This window comes from Mytilus californianus, unplaced genomic scaffold (assembly GCF_021869535.1).
Source record: "Mytilus californianus isolate M0D057914Y unplaced genomic scaffold, xbMytCali1.0.p SCAF_7, whole genome shotgun sequence".
Classification (NCBI taxonomy): domain Eukaryota; kingdom Metazoa; phylum Mollusca; class Bivalvia; order Mytilida; family Mytilidae; genus Mytilus; species Mytilus californianus.
This window is the reverse complement of record NW_026262723.1, coordinates 31,452,124-31,476,792: the sequence shown is the minus strand read 5'-3', so window position 1 is coordinate 31,476,792 and position 24,669 is coordinate 31,452,124. Positions and strand designations below refer to the sequence as shown.

Here is a 24,669-nt window from a genome sequence, read left to right as displayed (position 1 = left end):
TGCAAGTTAAATTCTTTGTTTCTCTTCTGACAGCTTTAATTATTTCAGAATATTTTAAGTTTGTATACATATTGCTTGCATAGAATAACTTACAACTGCCTTATTCAACCAGTACTTGGAAAACCAGTTCCTCAATCTGGAGTTGTTCTTCCATATATCACTTTCCTGTACACAAAAAATATCTCAATTGATAATTGCTAGACTCAGAACCATTATTTCAACAACAAAAATCAAGACAGACAACTTATCGGAGTAATTTATTGTTTTATTTATTGGTACATAAATATTACAATTTGATGTTAGCATTTCAAATCAGCATATAATACTGAAGAAGGATATTTGTTATAATAAATACTCATTATCAATTATTAATAATGAAATTTGGTTAACTTATACCATAATTTCATACTTATTTTAAACATTGTATAGATACATTTTAATCTTCTAATATATATTAAAGATATTTATTGCACAATTTCAGATTGGTTAAATGATTTGGAGATCTCAAAATGCTGATCACTTTTGCAATATATACTGTTTCTCTGAAGCTTTTATGGTGTTTATATTGTGAATAATAAACAGAAAATTTTGTCTCAATCGTCATTAAGGGGATATAACTCCTACAAGCTGTTATCTCTCAGGCTCTGAACATTAAAATTTTTTTGTATATATCGGTGTGCTGATCATTTTAAGACAATAATAACAAGCAATAGTTTACCTCAAGTTTGATGATTGCAGATTCAAACTCTTCCTCAGAACTTGATCTTGCAATAGCCCTGAATAGAGCTAAGGCCGTTTCTTTTTGGTTAATGAGGCCATTATGTGTTGTTCCTAGCCATCTCTCCCAACTCTGCTCCCTGTGGAAATCACAGAGATATACCATTGTACCTGCCATATTAAAGAATAAAAAAAATCACTACAGTATCATCCTTCAAAGCAAACAAATTAAATGATGTCACTGCAATTACACAAACATATTGAACATGTTGAACTAGGTGTAATGAATATCAAATACTTCAACTTTCAGGTAGACTCATATACTTTGATGTTGTATTTCCTATTCCTTACCCTGTATACACATGCTCCATAAATAACTGTGCATGGAACAAAGTGCATACAAGGAAAGAGTTCAGATATTTCCTGCCCTTTAACTTATATTCATTATCAACTGGCTCCTAGATTGAGAAAAGTATAATATTATGATGTTACATCCACCACCAAATACAAACATTTAAGCCAGAAAATAGTATATAAATTTACAACGATATATATAATAGTTGTCATTGTATCTTACAAATGTGTTATAAACACTTCTAAGTTATAAAGGAAAAACATGTATATACATAGATATTTTGAGTTTAAAACAAAAAAGTTTCCAACAGCATTTATTTAGAAATTGTTTTAAATCAATTGATATTTCTAGAGTGTATATATATTTTGTTTGAAGAGTTAAACTAAACAACACTGATAAATATATAAAATAAAAGTAATAATATAGAAATATATATATATAGGTGAGATAGTACCATGAGCGAGGATGTAGGAAGTGAAAGTTGAATGATCAATATATATTAAAGCATGATTGTGAAGTGTAAAAGCACAAATTACCACATATAGCAATAGAAATATACTTACTTCAAGTCAACTAAAAAATGAGCAATTCAAATTTATATTTCAAATATTTCATATTGACTAACTCTCATTTATAAATTACATTAAAAACTACAATCAATTATTTATATGCTTTTCTATACTTGGTGAACTTTAGGAGTATCAACTTAAGGCAAGAATTACACTTTAACCTTACATTTAATTAAAGTATGAAATAGAAAAATCAGAAATGGTATACTCTCGAATGAATCCATGATATCTGCTTCATTCATACCTGGAAAAACATCCTCTAAAGCTGTAATTTCTTCATCACAGTAATCTGCCATGAAGTACCTTGGCTTCCATTCAGGATTCCAATGCTTTAAAATATTTAAAGCCTCCTTGATTGAATTACGGTCCTCTGTTTCCAGGACAAACGAAGCAACAGTTATGTAATTAACATTTGTTGGAACACAGAGAAAGTACAGTGGCAAAGCATATTTAGTGGTCCTGTACGTTGCATCAAGCAAGGCAATCTCGTTGCCATACCTTGCTAGCAAACGTCTCTGCCAAGGTGTCTGATGTATGTACAGAAACTTTTCTCTGTTCCCACAATACAAAGTTGCCATTTCGTCGTTGAAGAATTCTTCACCATCAGCATCTGGAATGGCTAAAAAAAAATTTTCAAGAAATTATAAAAGCAATCTTTGATCTCACATGTTGAGGTGTTTTTTAGTCAAAGAGTAAATAAAATGCTCCGCTGGGTGCAGCTTGATATGACCACAGAGGTCGAACCCTGAACAGTTGGGGCAAGTATGGACACAACATTCAAGCTTGATACAGCTCTGAATTTGAATTGTGATAAAATATTTGACACAGTATAGGTTTCTGACACAGAATTAATGTGGTCTAAGAACTTAAAAAATTTAAATTGGACATTCACCTATTATGGTCCAATATCCAAAATCTAAATGCATGGTTAGATTCAGCATATCAAAGAACCCTAAGAATTCAATTTTTTAAGAAATCAAATAAAGTTCAATTTTGGACCCTTTAGAACTCAATGTGGACCAATTTGATAAAGGGGCCCAAATATCAAAAATCAAAATACATGTTTAGATTCAGCATATCAAAGAACCCCAAGAATTCAATTTTTGTTAAAATCAAACTAAGTTTAATTTTGGACCCTTTGGACCTTAATGTAGACAAATTTGAAAACGGGACCAAAAATTAAGAATCTAAATACACGGTTAGATTCGGCATATCAAAGAACCCCAATAATTCAAGTTTTGATGAAATCAAACAAAGTTTAATTTTGGACCCTTTTGGCCCCTAATTCTTAAACTGTTGGGACCAAAACTCCCAAAATCAATCCCAACCTTCCTTTTGTGGTCATAAACCTTTGTTAAAATTTCGTAGTTTTCTATTTACTTATACTAAAGTTATTGTGCGAAAACCAAAAAAATGCTTATTTGTGCCCCTTTTTGGCCCCTAATTCCTAAACTATTGGGACCAAAAGCCCCAAAATCAATCCCAACCTTCCTTTTGTGGTTATAAACCTTGTGTTAAAATTTTATTGATTTCTATATACTCATACTAAAGTTATTATCCGGAAATAATCCGTCTTTGGACAACGATGTCGACGTGATACCAATATACGACCAAAAATTTTTTAATTTTTGCGGTCGTATAAAAAGGACAATCATGCAGATGATGCATTCATTTGATTTTGATTTAAAGGATGCACAAACAGAAAAACAAATAACCGGCTAATAACATTTTTTATCTAAAATATATAACATAAAATAAAAGTAGAGCAGGTGGAGAGAAGAGGTTGAATTTTACTGATTCAATATGTACTGAACATGACAAAATGACCTCATAAAATTTGGTTTTCAAATATTAAGTGTTAATTGAGAAGTTTTAACGATCAGAAAATGGCCATATATTATTTCGACATTGCTGTGTTAAATTTGCTTACAGATTTTTATAAGTTAACTTGAATTTTGTAATTTCTGAGCTATAAGGGGTCACACCTAAAAATTTCAACTTCATTTGGTCAGATTAATTTCACCATGAACAAGTCATGTTGTCTGTCCATTACCTTCTGGTGTTGTTGGTTCAAAAGACTCCTGTTCTTCCTTCTTTCTCAGGAAAAACTCATCAGCAGGGAACTGGCTCTTCCACTCAGCTACTTTCTGTTCTACTATTTTCTAAAAAATAAATATATAAAAATACTCCATAAGGCAAGACTTCTAAATGCTTGGTACATACTATTAAGTCTTCAGGGGATACTTCTTTTTTTTTTGTGTATTTTGCATGAATTAAGGTATTATGCTATCAGATTATACTTTACATATTTTATTTAAAAATTGAACGCTTCTTTTTATAATTTTATTGGGGTGTAAAATTGTTGACCGAAGCACATTTTGAATGAATAAAATTGAGAATGGAAATGGGAAATATGTCAAAGAGACAACAACCCGACCAAAGAGCAGACAACAGCCACAGGCAAACAATGGGTCTTCAATGCAGCGAGAAACTCCCGCACCCCGAGGTGATCCTCAGCCGGCCCCTCAATAAAATTGTGTGCTAGTTCAGTGAAAATAGACGTCACACTAAACTCCAAAACATATAAATGAACTAAAATTAAAAAACATAAAAGACTAACAAAGGCAAGAGGCTCCTGACTTGGGACAGGAGCAAAAATGTGGGAGGGTTAAACATGTTTTGTGAGATCTCAACCCTCCCTCTATACCTCTAGTCAATGTAGAAAAAAGAAACACATAGCAATACGCACAGTAAATCTCAGTTTAAAAGAAGTCTGAGTCCGATGTCAGAATAGGTAACAAAAGAAAATAAGCAAAATGACAATGATACATAAATGAACAAAGGACTACTAGCAGTTACTGACATGCCAGCTCCAAACCTCAATTAAACTGATTGAAAGATAAGGTCTTCATCATAAGTTTGAAGTGCTTCATATCAAAACCATGTGCACGATCAACTTTTATGGGAATATAAAACATGATATTGGGGGTGTCTTGAGATTGCTGTCAGACAATCAAAATTACAGATTATAATGACACATACTTATAATGTAATGATTTAGTTATTATAATTTGTAGTCTGTTTGTTTTTTCAGGTTTTTCATGTAGAACATTAACAATTAATTAATCATGTTAATATATTTTCTATTGGTACAACATATTTAATAAGAAGGTGACATAGACAAAAATACTTGTATTTATAAATATAGAAAAAATAAAGCATTATTACTTTTCCAGAGTTGTTGTAATAAATTCAAAGTGTGTTTTCCATGGTATCAACAAAAATACTCATCTATTATTTATCATAATTAGTATGTATAAAAACCTGATCAACGTTGCTGTTTCTTATTTCCAGTAGTCCAAGAAGAATATTATTTCTGATGACTTTCAAGGTTGGCCAGAATCTACTATTTATGGGTGATGGTAGTTGTTGGTCTTTAAACAAATCATTTTTAATGTAAACATCAAGAAGCAATTTCATTTGAGTTGACGAAGTAATGTTGCTTTCAGCCACCATTTTCCTTATATATTTTTTTATCCTTTCATCAAGTGGTTGTATCAACATACCTATCTGTAAGAAAAAGAAGCATTTGGTTTTTTTTTTTTTTTTTTTGCTAATGATTAACCAATTGCATTTTGAACAGATATATCATGTTATGGAGGGGTATTTGCGAAAAATACCAGTCAAGGGATAGTGGAAATTTCCCAAGCCGGTAGACGAGCGAAATTTGGTCCCAAGACTGGTATTTTTCACAAATACCCCTCCATAACATGATATATCTGTTTAATTACACCGAAAAGATTTTGATTGAAACTGTCTGTACATGTGAAGGGAAATCATAGTACAATGGGAATTATACATGTACTTTTATGCGTTAGTGCTGTCTTTTTGTAAAGTCATGGTATCTATATGTGTAAACGTCATTGTTATTCCATCATTAAATCGTTCATTTGTATAGACATTTTTTCCCCCTCTTTATATGTATATTTCTTACAGTTTTCGGTTTAACTCAATCAATAGTGCCTAACCATGTTGTCGGGATAAAGTGAGAAAGGTTCCGAATAATTTTGGCGGGAACAGGCTCGTGAGTGTAAAAAAGGAATATCCAAAATGGCAAATACTACGGCAGAGAGGGGAATTTGAGGCAAATTCACTAGCAGTAGTGAAAAAACAGGCAAATTTGTTTGAAATGAGGAAAAAATGTTAGAATATGCGAAAAATACACTGGCTAACAGCCAATCAAAATCCTGCATTCTTATATAAGGAGTAATTAATATTTATATATTGACAAGTTGGGGTAACTGGGTGATTAGTTTGGATATTCTGGCATCTGGTAGTGTATCTGATTCATTGGTTTGGGTACCTGTCTGGGTGGCTGTTCTAGAGTATCATTGTGACTAGTTGGCACAACAGAGTAACTGGTTGGGGTATCTGGAAGACTAGTTTGGGTATCTAGGTGACTAGTTGGAACAACAGAGTGACTGGTTGGGGTATCTGTAAGACTACCAGTAGTTTGGGTATCTAGGTGACTAGTTGACACAACAGAGTGACTGGTTAAGGTATCTGGGTGACTAGTTGGCATAACAGAGTTGGTGTATCTGGAAGACTAGTTTTGGTATCAGGTTGACTGGTTAGCATATCAGGATGACTGTTTGGGATGTCAGGATGACTGGTTGGGATGTCAGGATGAGTGGTTGGGATATCAGGGTGACTCATTCAGGTGTCAGGGTGACTGGTTTGGATGTCAGGATGACTGGTTGGGATGTCAGGGTGACTAGTTCAGATGTCAATATGACAGGTAGGGGTGTCAGGATGACTGGTTAGGATGTCAGGGTGACTGGTTGGGATGTCAGGATGACTGGTTGGGACGTCAGGATGACTGGTTGGGATGTCAGAGTGACAAGTTCAGATGTCAGGATAACTTGTTGGGACGTCAGGATGACTGGTTGGGATGTCAGAGTGACTGGTTGGGATGTCAGGATGACTGGTTGGGATGTCAGGATGAGTGGTTGGATTATCAGGGTGACTGGTTGGGATGTCAGGATAACTTGTTGGGACGTCAGGATGACTGGTTGGGTTATCAGGGTGACTGGTTGGGATGTCAGGATGACTAGTTGGGATGTCAGGATGACTGGTTAGGATGTCAGGGTGACTGGTTGGGATGTCAGAATGACTAGTTGGGATGTCAGGATGACTGGTTGGGATGTCAGGGTGACTGGTTGGGATGTCAGGGTGACTGGTTGTGATGTCAGGATGACTGGTTGGGATGTCAGGGTGACTGGTTGGGATGTCAGGGTGACTGGTTGGGATGTCAGGATGACTAGTTGGGATGTCAGGATGACTGGTTGGGATGTCAGGGTGACTGGTTGGGATGTCAGGGTGACTAGTTGGGATGTCAAGGTGACTGGTTGGGGTATCTGGATGACTAGTTTGGATGTCAGGATGACTGGTAGGGATGTCAGGATGACTGGTTGGGATGTCAGGGTGACTGGTTGGGATGTCAGGGTGACTGGTTGGGATGTCAGGATGACTGGTTGGGATGTCAGGATGAGTGGTTGGATTATTAGGGTGACTGGTTGGGATGTCAGGATAACTTGTTGGGACGTCAGGATGACTGGTTGGGTTATCAGGGTGACTGGTTGGGATGTCAGGATGACTAGTTGGGATGTCAGGATGACTGGTTAGGATGTCAGAGTGACTGGTTGGGATGTCAGAATGACTAGTTCAGATGTCAGGATAACTTGTTGGGACGTCAGGATGACTGGTTGGGATGTCAGAGTGACTGGTTGGGATGTCAGGATGACTGGTTGGGATGTCAGGATGAGTGGTTGGATTATCAGGGTGACTGGTTGGGATGTCAGGATAACTTGTTGGGACGTCAGGATGACTGGTTGGGTTATCAGGGTGACTGGTTGGGATGTCAGGATGACTAGTTGGGATGTCAGGATGACTGGTTAGGATGTCAGGGTGACTGGTTGGGATGTCAGAATGACTAGTTGGGATGTCAGGATGACTGGTTGGGATGTCAGGGTGACTGGTTGGGATGTCAGGGTGACTGGTTGTGATGTCAGGATGACTGGTTGGGATGTCAGGGTGACTGGTTGGGATGTCAGGGTGACTGGTTGGGGTATCTGGATGACTAGTTTGGATGTCAGGATGACTGGTAGGGATGTCAGGATGACTGGTTGGGATGTCAGGGTGACTGGTTGGGATGTCAGGGTGATTGGTTGGGATGTCAGGGTGACTGGTTGGGATGTCAGGATGAGTGGTTGGGATATCAGGGCTACTGGTTGGGATGTCAGGATGACTAGTTGGGATGTCAGGATGACTGGTTGGGATGTCAGGGTTGGGATATCAAGGTGACTGGTTGGCATATAATGGTGACTGGTTGTGGTATTAGGATGACTAGATGGATATTAGGGTGACTGGTTTGGGTATTTGGGTGACTAGTTGGATATCCAGGTTACTGGTTTGGAAATTTTTGTGACTGGTTGGGATATCAGGGCTACTGGTTGGGATGTCAGGGTGACTGGTTGGGATGTCAGGGTGACTGGTTGGGATGTCAGGATGAGTGGTTGGGATATCAGGGCTACTGGTTGGGATGTCAGGATGACTAGTTGGGATGTCAGGATGACTGGTTGGGATGTCAGGGTTGGGATATCAAGGTGACTGGTTGGCATATAATGGTGACTGGTTGTGGTATTAGGATGACTAGATGGATATTAGGGTGACTGGTTTGGGTATTTGGGTGACTAGTTGGATATCCAGGTTACTGGTTTGGAAATTTTTGTGACTGGATGTGGTATATTGGAGACTGGTTAGGGTATCTGAAGTTGGGATATTTTTGTGATCCTGATGACTGGTTTGGGTAACTTGGTGAGTAGTTAGGATATATTGGTGATCTTAATGACTGGTTAGGGTATCTGGATAGATAATTGGATATTTTGTTGACTGGTGTGGTTATCTGGATGTCATTATTTCTCTGTGAATAGTTGGGATATTTCAGTGAATGGAGGGGGGGAGCCGGAGGGGTTATATACATATAAGAGACTATTAATAGGCAAATAAGCTAATATTCATATAGTAAATATTCCTACGAAACAAATGAACTTCAAATATGACAATCAGTGTTAGTGAATGCATATATCTAAAATAAATCTAAATCAAATGAAGTTTGCATGACCCAGACCTGACAGCATTATTTTACCTCTCCTGTAAAATGGTTCTGGTGGGTATCTGGAACAGAGATAAGGTAAACATGTTGCACAGCTACATCATCCTCTTTGTCTATTGCATTGTGGATTTTAGCTGACAGTCTTTCCCTTCCATATCGTGTGTTATCTTCTAGCTGCAAAAGTATGATAAATATTTAATATATCAAACAAATTTTTAAATCTATGTTCTTCTATCAGTGACAAATGAAAAGAAAATGCATTTCTATTTCGTTCAGCTTGACTTAAGGTATAACTTAATATGAAGTATGCTTGATAATTTGGAATTTCTGAATTTCAAGTATATAGTATGACAGGAGGATGGATGTCCAATTTGATACATCCTATTTAGAATACATTCTCCAAATTTTCATACATTGTTCCTCATTGGTTAATTATATCAGATATCACATTAAAAATGATTTTATTGATAGCCGTTATTAATTCTCAGATATATCCAGGTTTTAAATGTAATTGTACTGTGAATATAGACCATTCCTTCACTTTTATTTGGGGCTTTCTTGAGCTGAGGATGAGGATTACATGTTAACCTCTTGTCCCTTTTTTAATCAATAATACTTTTGGATACTATAATGTGATGTCTCAATTAGGTATACTCCATATCAATCTATCTGATTTGCTTACTCTTTTTTTCTTTTGTATTGCAAGTTTTTACGTACAGTGTTGTATTCAAACCAATTTTATTGAATATGATGTGAGCATCTGTTCTACATTAAAAGCCCTATATCAGATTGTATTAACAGTTATTAACTAATGAGTTCACCTTGAAGTCTGTAAACTTCATTACATGTCTGATTCTAATCATTGCTGGACAATTTTTCTTTTTGGTTGTCTGCAAATGATTTCTTTTCTTTCTGTAATCATGATCAGTCTACAAAGAGATTTCATTTAAATTTGTAGCTCACAAAATTGATTCTTTACAAGTTTACCATTTGCATAAAATAAGCACAATTCTTCAAGACGTAACTGGTTTGACAATAAAGGCAACAATTGAATATAAACTTGTAATAGCATTAGAATAATAACATGTTTGGGTTTAAATTTTTAATAAACTACATACCCGCATACAATTGCTGAACTTAAGTTTAAAAAGCAAATTCAAAAACAACACAAAGCTTTGCTTAATGACTTCCTTAATGACCTTAAGATTATTCTTCTTCAGAGACATTTTTGTATGGTGTACTAACTTTGTGTAGTTTTTGTTTAATCCCATGAAACTGTTAAGGAGGTGGTGTATATTATAATACATGTGCATAACAAAACCATTTGTAAAACAAACAAAACAGTTATCATGATTGTTCAATTATCTCCTATCAAAATTATTATTTTCTTCAACATCTTTCTGCACTGTACTACCCAGGGCTTCCAACATTTCCTGACGACAGCCGGACATTTTTCAAAGAAATATTTTTGACGGTCAATGATCAGCTGGATATTTAAATGTAACTGAGCTAGAGGATGCATAAATTGATATATGTGTCTAAATAATTAGGAGTGTTATATGCAATAAAATTATTTATAACTGTTTTGTTTTCTTCATTCTAAAAATAAATAAAATTTTATCCTCGGTATTGTGTCATTTTTCTGTGTATCGTAATACAGTAACCATCATTACATCAATCAGCTTCAGTACCTGACTGTTCTCATGTTTTTGTTTCTGTTTATATAATCTATCTTCTCTCTGTGAGTACTTAACACTTTGTAAATGAAGGCCATCTTATTTGAAACTGTTGATGTTGGCTTTAATTGCAGTACAACTTGATCATCAATACACTGATACTTTTCTTTTTGTGTATTGATTACCTGACCACATGACTTTTACAACTGATGCGGTATTTATAGATAACATTGAGGAGGCCCAATGAAGGATATTGTTTTACACCGTGTAAAATATACTGAACAGTGATAACATTTTTCTTTGTACAATTTCCAAACCTGATTTAGAAAATAAGTAAAAATGTCACAAAACATGACATTTAGCATGACCGTTTTGGAAGCCCTGGTACTACCTACTTTTTGTAAAGTTTCACTGAAATATATGTATGTAGGAGAACTTAAGAACAACATGGGCAAATTATCTCCCCTTCAAGTTGATGAGGTCAGACGATAATAATTTTACTTTATCCTTATCAGTTAATATTCAATACCAATCAAAACATAAATATAGTAAGATTGTATAGTTTGATCACACTGACACAGACTTACTTAAAAGCTGTATGTACAAGATTGATGGACAGAGACTGAGGGACAGGGTTGTTTCTATAAAACTGTACCCCTGAATTTTTTATTGTATGGGGATGTTACTAATCATGAAATGAGGTGAGCATTTCATTTTATAAACTTATATGTTTAAGATTTGTGAACAAATAAATAAATAACATTTCTGGTCATCAGTAAATGTAATGTTAACAACTCCTTGACAAGTTCAAGAACCAACCTGGAATAGCCAAGAAATACCATGTACAGCTCACCTCTTTGTTTCTGAGCAACTGTGCTCTTTCCTTTTTTTTCTTTGACCTGTCCTTGCCTTGATGACATTCCAATGTTTTCTTCCCTCTGATTATAAATGGGACACCATCGTAAGGGATAGGTGGAACAGCATCTTTCTGTGTGTCATCATATCGTATGGTAAATGTGTTCTCTGATAGATCTAAATAAACCAATATTTATATATTAACTACTTACAGTCAGGGGTACTAATTGCACAAGTTATTTTTATTTACTTGAAGAAGTAAATATAAATATACTTATATAAGTAAATTTGTAAGATACTTATTCAAGTGTATTTTATTTACTTGTATAGGTAAATTATTTTAATGGCTTAGTTATGTCCCTTAGACATTCAGATTTTTTTTACTTGTACAAGTAAAAAAGTCATACTACATGTATCTTCTTTTCTTTAATTTCTCAGCACTTCTTTGCTCTAATAGAATTTTTAATTGTCTGTCCTTTGCAGATGTTTTTACTAATTATTTAAATGTAATTTCATGGACAATGAAAATCTCATTTGTCTGTTATCTTCAAAACACTGCTCATTAACAAGCTCCCAAGAGGCAATTTTTGAAGGCCTTGCGCAATTACGTAAGATCTTTGCTCAATTAGTTTCTTTGTTGAATTAATGAGATGAAACGTTGAACTATAATAAAAAATTATGAGCTAACCAGAGAAAAATTGTTTAAGGCATGTTTTTACATCCCAAAACATGAGAATTTTAGGGATTGTAAAAAAAAAATTACTTATACAAGTAATTTTTTTAAGAAAACTAAGGGGAGATTATTCAAACCTTTAGAAGAAAATATTGATTGATTGATTGTTGGTTGCTTAATGTCCAGTGGCAAATATTTCATGCATATTCAGGACGAGAACAAATTAACAATAAATACAATAGGTAGGTTCTGTAATAGGGGCTTCCGGGATTAAGGTCGGAGAAATTTAGACTGCCACAGGAAATGAGGGTATATTGGATAGGGACAGAAATTTAGCCGTGCAACAGGTCACCTACGGACCCCTCAAAGAGTTGTTGCAAGGGTTCTTAACGTGTAAAGAGCGTGGCACTCTCTTTACATGAGGCATCGGATTTAACGTCCCCATTCTGACAGGACGTGGCTGCAAATTTGTACATCCCGCACAGCCAAACGGATGCCCCACTTTAGCAAGGGTTTTACTGCCGGTCGGAGGAAGACCAATGGTGACCATACTTCTATTCCCCAGTCACCCTTGGGGAGAGAAGAAAATATGAATATAACAAATTTACTTATATAAGTATATTATTATTTACTTCTTCAAGTACTTGTACAAGTAATACCCTGACTGACTTATTTAATTGGCTTTGAACTAGCTTTCAGTAACTAGGAGTACTCTTATAACATTGTTTTGAGTCTATTGTTTTTATGTTAGTTGTTTTTGTGCCTAATCTATTGAGTTAAGCCATTTACAACTAATTTTTAGAGTGTTTTTCTTATGTTGTTAAGGGAGGATTGAGTGCTCACATACATGTTTAACACCACTATCTTTATGTTGCTGTCTCGAGTCAGGAGGCTGTAATTTAGTGGTTTTTAGTTTTTTGTTAATAGTTTTGTTATAAATTAAGCCTTAGTTTTCTTGTTTGAATGAACACTACATCTCCGTAGGGTGATACTATTTGATTTTTATGGGGGCTAGGATGAAAAATTTTGTCCTGCATTTTTTTTTAGTTGTAATCTCTACCCTGCCTTTTTATTTTCCACTCTATTTGGTCCTGCTTTTTTTTTTTAGTTAATCCTGACTTTTTTTTACCTAAATTGTCATCCTGACTTTTTTTTTTACAAGTGTCTCATCCTGCCTTTTTTCTCAAAACTCCTGTCCTGTCTATTTTTTCAAATTTCATCCTAGCCCCCCCCCCTAAAAATCAAATGGTAGCTCCCTTATTACTTTTTATAGTGTCTATCTATAAATAAATTATTTTTTTTCTATGGAGTATTTTGAGGATGTGTTTTGTCTTTTCTTCGTCTTTCTTTTTCTACCAATGGCATTATCGGTTTCTCTTTCCATTGGTATCTTAATTCCGTCTCTCTTTTACAGTTTTTATCGTAATATTAGTATTATTACCACTAAAACTAAAAGCTCTATATCGTGTGTATCAGTTGTGGTTTACCTATATTTTCTTTTCCAAAGTTTTTGTCAGATTTCAAAATTCTGTAAGTTGTTGAAGTTTCTAACTCATGCAGATTTATCAGTTTTTCCACAGAAAAAATATCATATAGTATATCAGTTGTCATCCTTATGCTTGCGTATACTATTTCATTTTAGCGGGGTTTTCTAATAGTACACAATTATTGATGATGTAGGTATATAGATACTGCTCAAAACGAAGACGTAAATATCCGTAATTTTGACTGGTGAGAAACTAGTTCGTACCGCTGAAAGAAGTTTGGTCAATTATGTCTTTGTAACCCTCTAAAGACGGCTTGAAAGTGCTATTTGTTTGGGGAAAAATGTAGTATAATCACGAATTTAGATTGCTAATCAGACAAAACACAACACCTTTGACTGAAGTGAAGGACTCCTGTTGGGATCATGGAAATTATGTTGGTGTTATTGAAGGTATAGATGATGCATGTTGACAGTTCATGAGTTACACATTTTAACTTTCCTTTTCCTCAATGTGGGAAAATTAAGTACATTTCATATAGGAATAACTTCTGAGGACAGAACTTTACTTTCTTTAAAAGAAAAAGTTATAATAATAACCCTGAGCACACAAAAAAATCATAACGTTAAATAAAGGAGTTAAAACTTTTTCTCGGGTATACTTAGCACTAAACTTGCCTGGAAAGACGTTACTTTACCTTTTTAGTCAATAATTAAAGGAAGCCAGAATTTAAAGGCATTAGTGGCGCAATAGTGCCAGAAAACTAATTTGCATACAAAATAAAAAACAATATCTGCATTGAAGCCACAACATGTTGCGGCAACGAAGCCACAGCATTTTCTGGCACCAGTGCCAGAAAACTTATTTGCATATGAAATACGCTAATGCAGCATCATTGCCACAACATGTTGGTGCAATGAAGCCGCAACATAGCCCTAATGTTGTCACAACTACATGTATTTATTCATGTTTACTTGAGATACATGTATGTTTTAAAATTCATGTTTTATGTACATACATGTACATGTATATGACCCAACAAAAAAGTATGTGGGTTAACTGTACACCTACCTACCCTAATTTCAGTATATGACCCAACAAAAAAGTATGTGGGTTTACTGTACCCTACTTACCCTAATTTTTGTCCCCTACCTTAAAGTTTTTTTGACTATTTTTGATTAAGTACTGTTAAAGTCACAATGTTGCTCCCATAGACTCAATGTAAAAAAAAAAAAAATCCCTACCTACCTACCCTTTTTTTTTCAGCAAGTGACAGTAAACACACATTTTTTTGTTTGGCCTAAATAGTTTTGATAGTGATACACAGAATGAGATCAATTGAAAAACTATTTGGAAATAACAGTATTGAGCATATTGAGGAGGTATGTCTTTTCATATACATATATAAATATGATTCCCTGTACACATGTATACTCAATAGTCAATAGTGAGTTTATTGTTATGTCGTATATATATATATATATATATATATATATATATATATATATATATGTATGGGATCCATATTGTAACTACATGTCAAACTGCATATGTACTCAGTTTTACTATGACAAGAATAAGAAGATCTTTCAATTCAGAAATAACATTAAACTTTAAAGTTCTAATTTGGTCTTCATATTCACTAAGCTTTTGCACATTTTATTTGGTAAACTAGTTTCATCATTAAGCATTAGTAAAAAATCTATTAAAATAAAAACCAAGGTTTTAATTGATCTAATTTACATGTACACTTAGGACCAATAGGGGTTAAACTATGCATTCATGCATGCATAATTGAGGGTAAATTAAGAGTAAATTTCTAAATCATTTGTGTATAAAACATACCTCAACTGAACCCTAACCCATTCATATATTACTAAACCCTCTAAGATAGGTTGGTTTTTGCTTCAATATTATCATGTGTATTCCAGAATTCATTATTGTTCCAATTTCAATTAGTACCTTGTTTAAAATATTCTTAAAAAGTTTTTCTTTTCTTTTAACTTAGGAGAACACTATTGAGACAAATACAAAGAACAAGATTGCAGAAGCTGAAATACTACCACCTTAAAGAAAGAGGGTAGGTATAACTGTATATAAAATAGTATCATTGCATACACTTTATAAGATGTCTCATAAACTTGACTTTATAAGATATCTTGTAAAAGTATTTAAGATATCTTGTATAATATCAGATTATTACATGGCATTTTTCATATCGCATGTATTATCAGCCCTAGGTTTAATATCAGCCCAAGAGCCGCATTGCTTGAGGGCTGATATTGGCCGAGGGCTGATAATACATGTGATATGAAAAATGACATGCTATGATCTTTTTATCATATGCTTCAACAATGGAGAAAAATAACAGATTAATATATTGATCTTTTTACGTGGTTCTTAAATAGCAGTTCAAAGAGTGAAATATTATAAGTTACATAGTGTGCTAGTGACCTAATACAGTATATATGGGGTCAGTAAATTCCATATGGGGTGAGAGCAAAGCTCGAATCCCCATATGGAATTTACTGACCCCATATATACTGTATTACGTCACTAGCACACTATGTAACGAATTTATCTTACCGACTATCTTAACCTGTGAAATTTAGACTAGTGACCTATCAAAATGAGCACTGAAGTCTTCAATACTTTGAGCATTAAGAAACTTCTCTCATTGATCCTACAAAAACAGCTGCCAACAATAACAACTTGTTAGGTTTAAATGTGCTTTATGAATTCATTTCAATCTTAATCATCAATTTCTTCGTCTGTTGAAATCTTTAAGATGTTTTCTCAATACCGTTTTGTTTTTATAAAGGGACGCAACACCACTACTAACCGTGCATGAAATAAGCCCCGCCTCCTTTCTAACCTTATATGGAATATAAAGGGGACGTAACTCCACTACTAACCGTGTATGAAATAAGCCCCGCCTACCTTCTAACCTTATATGGAATATAAAGGGACGTAACTCCACTACTAACCGTGTATGAAATAAGCCCCGCCTCCCTACAAACCTAATATGAAATATACACAGTCTCCACGCGGACGCTTTAAACCAATAATTTTCCTAGAAATGTATTGGAGGTAAGATAATCACGGATGTCAGACCCCAAATGTTATACAATCGATATGAAATCTTTCTATCATATGCCTCAACAATGAAGAAAAAAAAACAGTATGGTATATTTTAATACGGACGATAAAAAAATAATTCAACAATATACATAATAAACACTGTTTGGAAAAGTCAACTTTCTTAATTATGTTAAAAATGCATTTATTTTATCATTTGTTTATTGTTTGTTTTTTCCATTTTACACAATATACTTTCCAGTATCCAAATAATTGTTTTGTACCCTACTTTGTAATGTTTTTCACTGAAAACGTACCATTGAGGTGTATTTTCCAGAATTTGCTGAGTATTACCGGAATGCCATGCGATAACGTTACGGAAAGGCATGTGATAAACTTTTCATATCAGACCGCTGAGCACCAATTCGAAAAAAATATGGAATATACGTAAATGTAATGTTATTATCATATGGTAAAAAATCATATGTTATTTAGTCTAAGTATATGATAATATATTTTATATCTTTCATGAGAGATCTCATAAAGAAGTTTATAAAGATATCTCATAAACTTTAGAAGATATAAGATTTTCAAGATATCCAATTAGGAGCTAACTGTATTGAATTTGCAGATTTGGAGCCATCAATCATGGATTTGATGGTTGCAAATTGAGTTTACTAGCGACACGTTAGCAGAGCCAGTAAACGGATATTTGCAACCATCAAATCATAGATTGATGGCTCCAAATCTTCAGATTGATATATACCCTGAAAATTACGACTTTATCCAATGAAATTTGACGTACATATGTTACAACGAATGTTGCATTAGAATGAATGTTATAGGACATCTGATATAATTTATAAGATATCTTATAAAACAATTTTATAAGATCTCTTATTGTCCCCCACCGGAGGGGACATAGAAATACCGGTGTCCGTGCGTCCGTCCGTCCAAAATCGGTTTCTGGACTGTTACTTTTACACCTTCATATTATTTCTTCAAACTTACACAGTTGAATGTTATTAGGTACGGAAGATCCCTATTGATTTTGATGTTTCTAGTCATTCAAAGGTCAAGGTCACAAGTGCTTTATGGAAATATTATATTTTAGCACCAGTGGGGGACCCCGGAGCCTCCTCTTGTTTAGTTTATAAGATATCTTATTTATTTTTTTAGATATCTCATAAATTAGATATAAGATATTTCATTAACTTTATTTGATATCTTATCTTTTTATTCAGACATAGGAGCCCTATAGTAATCAGCTTTCCGTCTGTCCGTCACAAACAGTTTTCACAAAATAAATCAAAAAGGCTATCACAAATCAATGTGAAAGTTTGATGGCTACCTATCAAAAAGCAGGGATATCACTAGTGAGCAATGACTCACAGCACATCTTGTTTTATATTGTGTCTATCAGAATTCATTTAGTATCCAATCTTTTGTAGGCACTTGATAAAGTACCAGGGAAGCGTTACAGGGTGAAGTTTGTTGACACAATTCTTGATTTAGATGTAACCAAGAATAAAGAAACAATAACCAATATTACAAGTTTTTACAACTTTAGATTTGAGAGCAGTCATTTGAGGATGTGGCAGACATACAATATTGATGAAGGTATTACTTTTATATTCAACATAAAGAAAAAAACAGATTACAAATAACATATAGTTTTAAACATAACACAACCACTGAAAATACAGGGTCTGGCTTGTACACAGGTGGGTAAAAGAAGTCTATAAGTACTCAACCCTCCTCCGAAATCCTGGTTCAGAGGTTAAAAGTATATAAAGACAATTAAAAGCAATACCAATACTAAATTCAATAAGCTCAGCACTTCATCTTAAAACATAAAAAATTAAATCATCTTAATAAAAAGGTTGCATTAAGCCTATTGATAAAAAGACCACAAACTCCTAGACTAGAATGGATGCTATAAAAATTCACGTAATTTTATATCATAACGACATAAAAAATCTATAGAGTTTATGATATTGAAGTTGGTTATTTTTTTTAAACTTCCATATTGATCAATTTAACAAACAATAAAATGAATACAGGTTCTTTAATTACAATTTTCATTTCAGGAAAGCTTGTGACTTTAAAATCAACAAAGAATTCTGTGCAGTTAAAAGTACTCAATGACTGGACAGAGATGTCTTTTAATGACCTCATTACTGAAGGTAATTTTATAATTATTTCATTTACTAACTGTCATGTACAAAACTTAAGCACACTTGTAAGACAATGATCATTATTATATTTTGTCACAACAACCGAGAAAACCAACACAAAACTCAATAAACATTGTTATGCATCATTTAAATTCCCTGCTTGTGGGTTACAGGATTATGGGTATCGACAGAATCTTATTATAGATAATCAGGCTGCCCATTGTTGAAAGAGAAATTTATACATGTTGTATTGTTGTCCTTTTTAGGTCACCTGGCCCATTTTGAGTCCGTCTGGCATAAACTTTTTAAAAAAATCTTCTGATACAACTTGGCCAATTGGAACTGAACTTGGTTAATGTAGTAAATTTGAATTTTTCTATTTTTTTGGGAATCAATTTTTATTTTATTTATCCTCTTTTTAGGAACAGAACAGGCTTCAAAACAACAGAAGCAAACATTCATTTGGCTGCATTCAAGAGTTCAAGAACCAGATTAGTCTTGATCAACACTTCCTTCAAGTCAGCTGTGAATATAAGCTAGAGAAAGGCCCATTAAAAGATCAGGCAAAAGTTCTATATGCCCAAAAGCTGTCAAATAATGTACATCATTGTCCTGATATGCAAGCAGTCTTACTAGAAAATGCATGTACTACAGACTTGAGTGCCAAAGAAATGTGACGGGCATTGAAAGTGAAAAAGAAAACGATTTTCTTTAGCATCAAACAGAAAGAATTCATGACGGATTTATTTTATTTATCTTGAAAGGATGCAAGAAGCAGCCATATTGGATTCAACGACATTATATTTTCCCAATAAATAGGCGAAATAGAAAAAAAAAAACGCCTACCTTAAACTACTTTTAATAGCTTATATCCAAATTTGAAGCGTAAACAAAGCCCCAAAACATACTATGTTACAGTTTTACACTTGAAGTATTCATATGACGTCATGATGTTGCTATGAAGTTTATGTGTCAAAGAAGTCAACAACATTTTGTGGAATTTTTATTTTAAGCAACTATATGTCCAAATAAAAAACAGAAACAATATCTTTATTGACTATTGCATTAGAATGGATATAACTGTATTTTATTTTAAGGTTTGTGGACGTAAATCTAGATTTTACTGTTGCAATTATTCGTTTACCTAGCTCTGCTACAGGTCGCTAGGTAAACTCAATTTGCGACAGTAATATCTACGTTTTATGTCCGTAAATGTTAAAATACAATACAGTTATCTCCTAAATTACCTACACATGATTGCACCAATATGAGTTTAATATAATGAAATTTGCATGTACTTAGAAGGTGTTTTACTTTATTTTAAATATTTAAGTCGGACCAGCATTTTACCCACATTGCTTTATAAATAGCAAACTTTGTTGATCTGTATCAGTTAAAAACTAATATGCACAATCAGTTCTTTCTTCCCTCTGTATTCAATTACAAAATTAAATCTTTAAAAATGTAAAGATACATACTTAATTTTAGAAAGAAAAAAAAATTGTAAAATTTTCAAAATTCGGGTACCATAGCAACCATTTTTATTAAATTTCATTAAACAAAACTATTTTTCTGGACTGAAAAATTTAACTGATCAATTTTGTTAAATTGTAAGAAATTTAATGCCATCTTTGTATTGTTTAAATATGGAAATTACTTGGAACATTATTTACTTGTAGAAAAATACAATTTACAGAATTTGAAAATCTTGTGTTTTTCATTCATTAAAAATATTTTTTGCAAATATTTGCCCATTGATTTTATTTTATATTCTGGAAGACCTATATTGGTTCCTTCTAAATATACCTAACATTTTACTAGGAGACGCTGCATTCAAGAAAAAAATTCACTTGAATACCCTGTATTTACGCATTTTTCACTGAAATCCAAATTTGCCATATTAGCATATCTTTACTAGCTGGTAGCAAAATAACTGATAATGGTAAAAGTAAAACATATGTGAATTTCAAACAGCTTAAAGGTCAGTTATATTATATTATTCAGAAAAAAAGGATATGTTACACATAAATCAAGTACTAAACAGTGCAAAATGTTGTTTTTTCACTTTTTCAAGAGTTAAAATATGACCTTTTATTGCTAAAATCAACTTATGTGGTTTCCATGGCAACCAGAATATTCCGGAACAATTTGTTGCCTGTTATTGCCTTTGGGTATGGTACTGGCTATTATATAAAAGTTTCATCAAAATCTGAGACCATGTGTGCCAGACCCTATTAGAATTTCTTTGGTGGTTACAGAGAATTGCTCTTAATACATGTGGAAATCGATGGATCAAACTTGCTCAAGGAAAAACAAACATGTATGTACAAATATTGAAAAAAGAATGGTTAGGTTTCTAAAAAAAAGCTATATGTCAGCAACAAAGTTGTGTTGTGTAAACATAAGTAACAAAAAGTCCTTATTATAATATTTACAAAAAAGAAATATTAACAGCAATACATGTCCTTTCCTGGTGTTAGATTATTGTAAATATTTCGATCCCTTGAACAACTTATTCTAAATGGTAATTATCACGTCAATATTGTAACAAGGTCTATGAATATTGTTTTTATAGGGGCGAACATTAATAATTATCAATAATTTAAAACATAATTTAATATCATTGCTATACAGCTTTGACAATTCACTTTTCTACATTCTTTCGATATTTATATTAGGCTTTGCACAAGATAATGTTTTTTCTGGCCGTTCATTGCATCTTTACACTTTCGTTCTTTGTGTCGGTGTGATGAGACAAGCCTTCACAACTGATTTTTTATAGTTTTTTTTTTCTTTTATTATGTTGCTACACCATTTTCCAATGGTAGTGAAGGGTTGAGCTCCTTCAACCCCCCAAATTATGTGTATGCCTGCCTCAAGTCAGAAGCCTGTAATTCAGTGATTGTTGATAGTTGCTGTATTTCATATTCGTTTTTTTGTCAATTATATTTTGTACATAATTCAGGCCGTTAGTTTTCTCTTTTGAATTGTTTCACATTTGCCATGTGTGGCCTTTAAAACTAATTGCTTTGCAAGCTGTTCTTGTTAAAACTATGTTTAAACCTTTTTTGGGGGGAAAGTTGTCTCATTGGCAGTCATACCAATTCTTCTTTTCTTTTCATAAGCTTATAAAAATTAAAATCAATTGCTTATATCCACATCATTTTAACGCTGGTGGTTAGTCTCATTTGCAATAATACCACGTCTCCTTATAGTTATTTTGTAGATCGTAGAAAAGTGCATAATGATTTTGACATCAGAAATGTAACTATTTATTGAATTTGTACAATATGTATTCACTGTTTTGTTGGTTTTTAATTAAACAAAAGTGTACTTGCTCAATTGCCTCCTTTGTTCTATTGGTTATGATGGACCATTTAATCTAGGAGTTTCTAAATTTAAGTAAAACTCAGTGGCGGATCCAGGGGGAGGAGGTTCCCGGGGTTGGATCGCCCCCTTTTTTAGTCGATCAATGCATTTGAATGTGGACATATAGTTGGACCCCCCCCCCCCCCTTTTTACCCTTTTAAAAATGGTTGGATCCGCCCTGAAACTACATTTTAAAACAGACACTGAACATAATCAATGATCGATCAATGACATTTTTATTAGTATACAAGCAGGGGCGGATCCCGGGTTTTTAAAGTGGGGGTGTTCTTTGTAACTTTAGGCGAGTGAAGCGAGGCAAAACAAATTTTGGACCTTTTTTTGGCTAAAAAACATAAAATTAGTGCACTAATTTAATGGTTCCTGACGTTGAACATGTATATTTTATAGTTAAAGTGTAAGGGTTGGACATTTTTGATGCCGTATTCTCCCCAATAATTGTCTACATGTATTATAAAATGATTAGATGGATCTAAAGCTATATATGTACCAATATACTTGATGTGGATCAGTAAAAAATGGACATTGAAAATTCTCGTATGGTGTATGGTTAGTTAGAATAACCTCACAGATTTCTTGTCGTAAACAAGATATACAGCCATTCAATGAAATTTACAATACGACCGACACGAAGAAAGACAAAGGCAATTTTTATCCAAATTTATGGTTGAAATGTTTCACCCAACAAGGGAAGTGAAGGGTTCCAAATCAACCAAAGGCTATGAATGAGTCTGAAATGACAATGAAGTTGTGAATGCCGGTCAAGAAATGGAGACCTAAAGACAGCACCTAGCAGGCAGTTTGTAGTCGGTCCTAGTAAAAAGTACGCAGTATACCAGTTCGGCGAAACAGACAATCCAGTTACATCCCTCTCTTTAGTATAAACTCCTTTTGAAAACATTGAAAAAAAAATAAAATAGTAATTCAAATACCAATAAGAGTTTATTCACGGATCATTTGATTTTCTTGGCCTGGGATTTACATGCGAACCCCCAAAAAAAATTAAGCCCTTTTCTTATACTTTTAATGCTAAATAATTCTGTTGGAATTTTTTTTTTCTAATCTTTATCATCATGTAAGTGTAATAGAGTATTTAAACTCCTGTTGGGTGGAATTGTGAAATTGGAGTCAATACGTTCTTGCTTCATCCTTTGTGGCTTTGAAGGCGTCATGATTGTCATCCTCAGCCTTCAAAATGACTGAGTGACGTTTTTTCGATGTACTGGTCACCTCCACGGTAGCGCATGACGTGACTTTGACAAAACCAATAATACATTACATGTAAATACGAGCGAATAATAATGATCTTTATAAGTAACGAATAGACCAATTTCATATTACCGACATTTGACTCCGGGTTCTTCAATTATTCGACAGGTTACCTACTCTGTTGTAGGACAGGAACATATATATATTGTTCCAAAGGTAGGACATCCTGGTACTCGGTCAATTTTGAGCAGCCAAAAGAAGTAAAATCAAATATATGATCGATGCAATTCGGGGGGAAATTTACTGTTTTCCGATGATTTAGTCATGTATAGAGAGCATTTGAACAGTTAACTTTCCCTGAAAATTGTACCGATTAAAATCTTGAATTTACTTATTTACGTTGCTCTTGCTTGACCGAGTACCTGGATGTCCTACCACAGAGAAGGGAATCTGTCGAAAAAATATATACTTATTTACGTTGCTCTTGCTCGACCGAGTACCAGGATGTCCTTACCACAGAGAAGTGAACCTGTCGAAAAAATATAAATTCCGGAGTCAAAAGTCGGTAATATGAAAATGGACTATTGTCACATAAAAATTAAATATACGGCAAATGGTAAAGTTAACGAAAAGTAGTCTGATTAATCACTTTACAGTCTTAATTAAAAAAAAACGTAAGTAAAGAGGAGGCGTACGCCCTCTATGCCCCCCCCCACCCAAACCACTGGATCCACCACTGGTCAATTCAGGCAATCGATCTCAAATTAAATTTCAAACCCGCCCAAGCACACCTGCGAAATTAGAACACGCGTACTTTAAACGATCCAAAGTTACTGATCACGTACAGGATTGTGTACTTAATTATCTAATGGCAATCCTAGCTTACCTTAATTTGCATCATCACATGCGTGGCCTATCGCTAAGCACACTACATGTCACTTTGGTGGATATATGTCTCATTGGTAATCATACCACATCTCCCTATTTTTATATACTGCATTTGTTTACCTTCAATTTTATTGTATTTATATCAATACTCACGGTATGTTTCTCGGTAAACTCATACTTAGTTTTTGTAAAATAAAATATTTTTTTTGATTATTTTTTTTATTTTCCAAATACTAAGAATATAAATACAATAACATTGAAGGTTTTTAATTGTATTGTATTTATATTAATACTATATGTTTCTCGGTAAACTCATACTTAGTTTTGGGAAAATAAAATATTTTTTTAGATGTACGATTTTTCGTTCCCTATTGTTAATTTTCCTTTTTTGGATGGTGATGTTCCTTTGGCACCATCTTACGGTGTT

The 24,669-nt window shown here is 33.8% G+C and overlaps 2 long non-coding RNA genes across 4 annotated transcripts; one reads left to right on the top strand and one right to left on the bottom strand.

Moving 5' to 3' along the window:
• Positions 1 to 4,971: 4,971 nt before the first annotated feature.
• On the bottom strand, positions 4,972 to 11,559 carry LOC127709386 (uncharacterized). Its single transcript, XR_007985623.1, has 4 exons — positions 11,345 to 11,559; positions 9,637 to 9,744; positions 8,849 to 8,989; positions 4,972 to 5,211 (listed from the first exon to the last, which is right to left on the bottom strand). It is a non-coding gene; the product is annotated as an uncharacterized LOC127709386 (long non-coding RNA).
• A 2,213-nt stretch (positions 11,560 to 13,772) lies between these two features.
• LOC127709385 (uncharacterized) lies at positions 13,773 to 21,031 on the top strand. 3 transcript variants are annotated; one of them, XR_007985620.1, is made up of 5 exons: positions 13,773 to 13,955; positions 15,512 to 15,583; positions 18,033 to 18,201; positions 18,672 to 18,767; positions 19,181 to 21,031. It is a non-coding gene; the product is annotated as an uncharacterized LOC127709385 (long non-coding RNA). The 3 variants fall into 3 exon arrangements; XR_007985621.1 differs by lacking the exon at positions 13,773 to 13,955 and adding an exon at positions 14,644 to 14,885; XR_007985622.1 differs by lacking the exon at positions 13,773 to 13,955 and adding an exon at positions 14,908 to 14,950.
• The last annotated feature ends 3,638 nt before the right edge of the window (positions 21,032 to 24,669 follow it).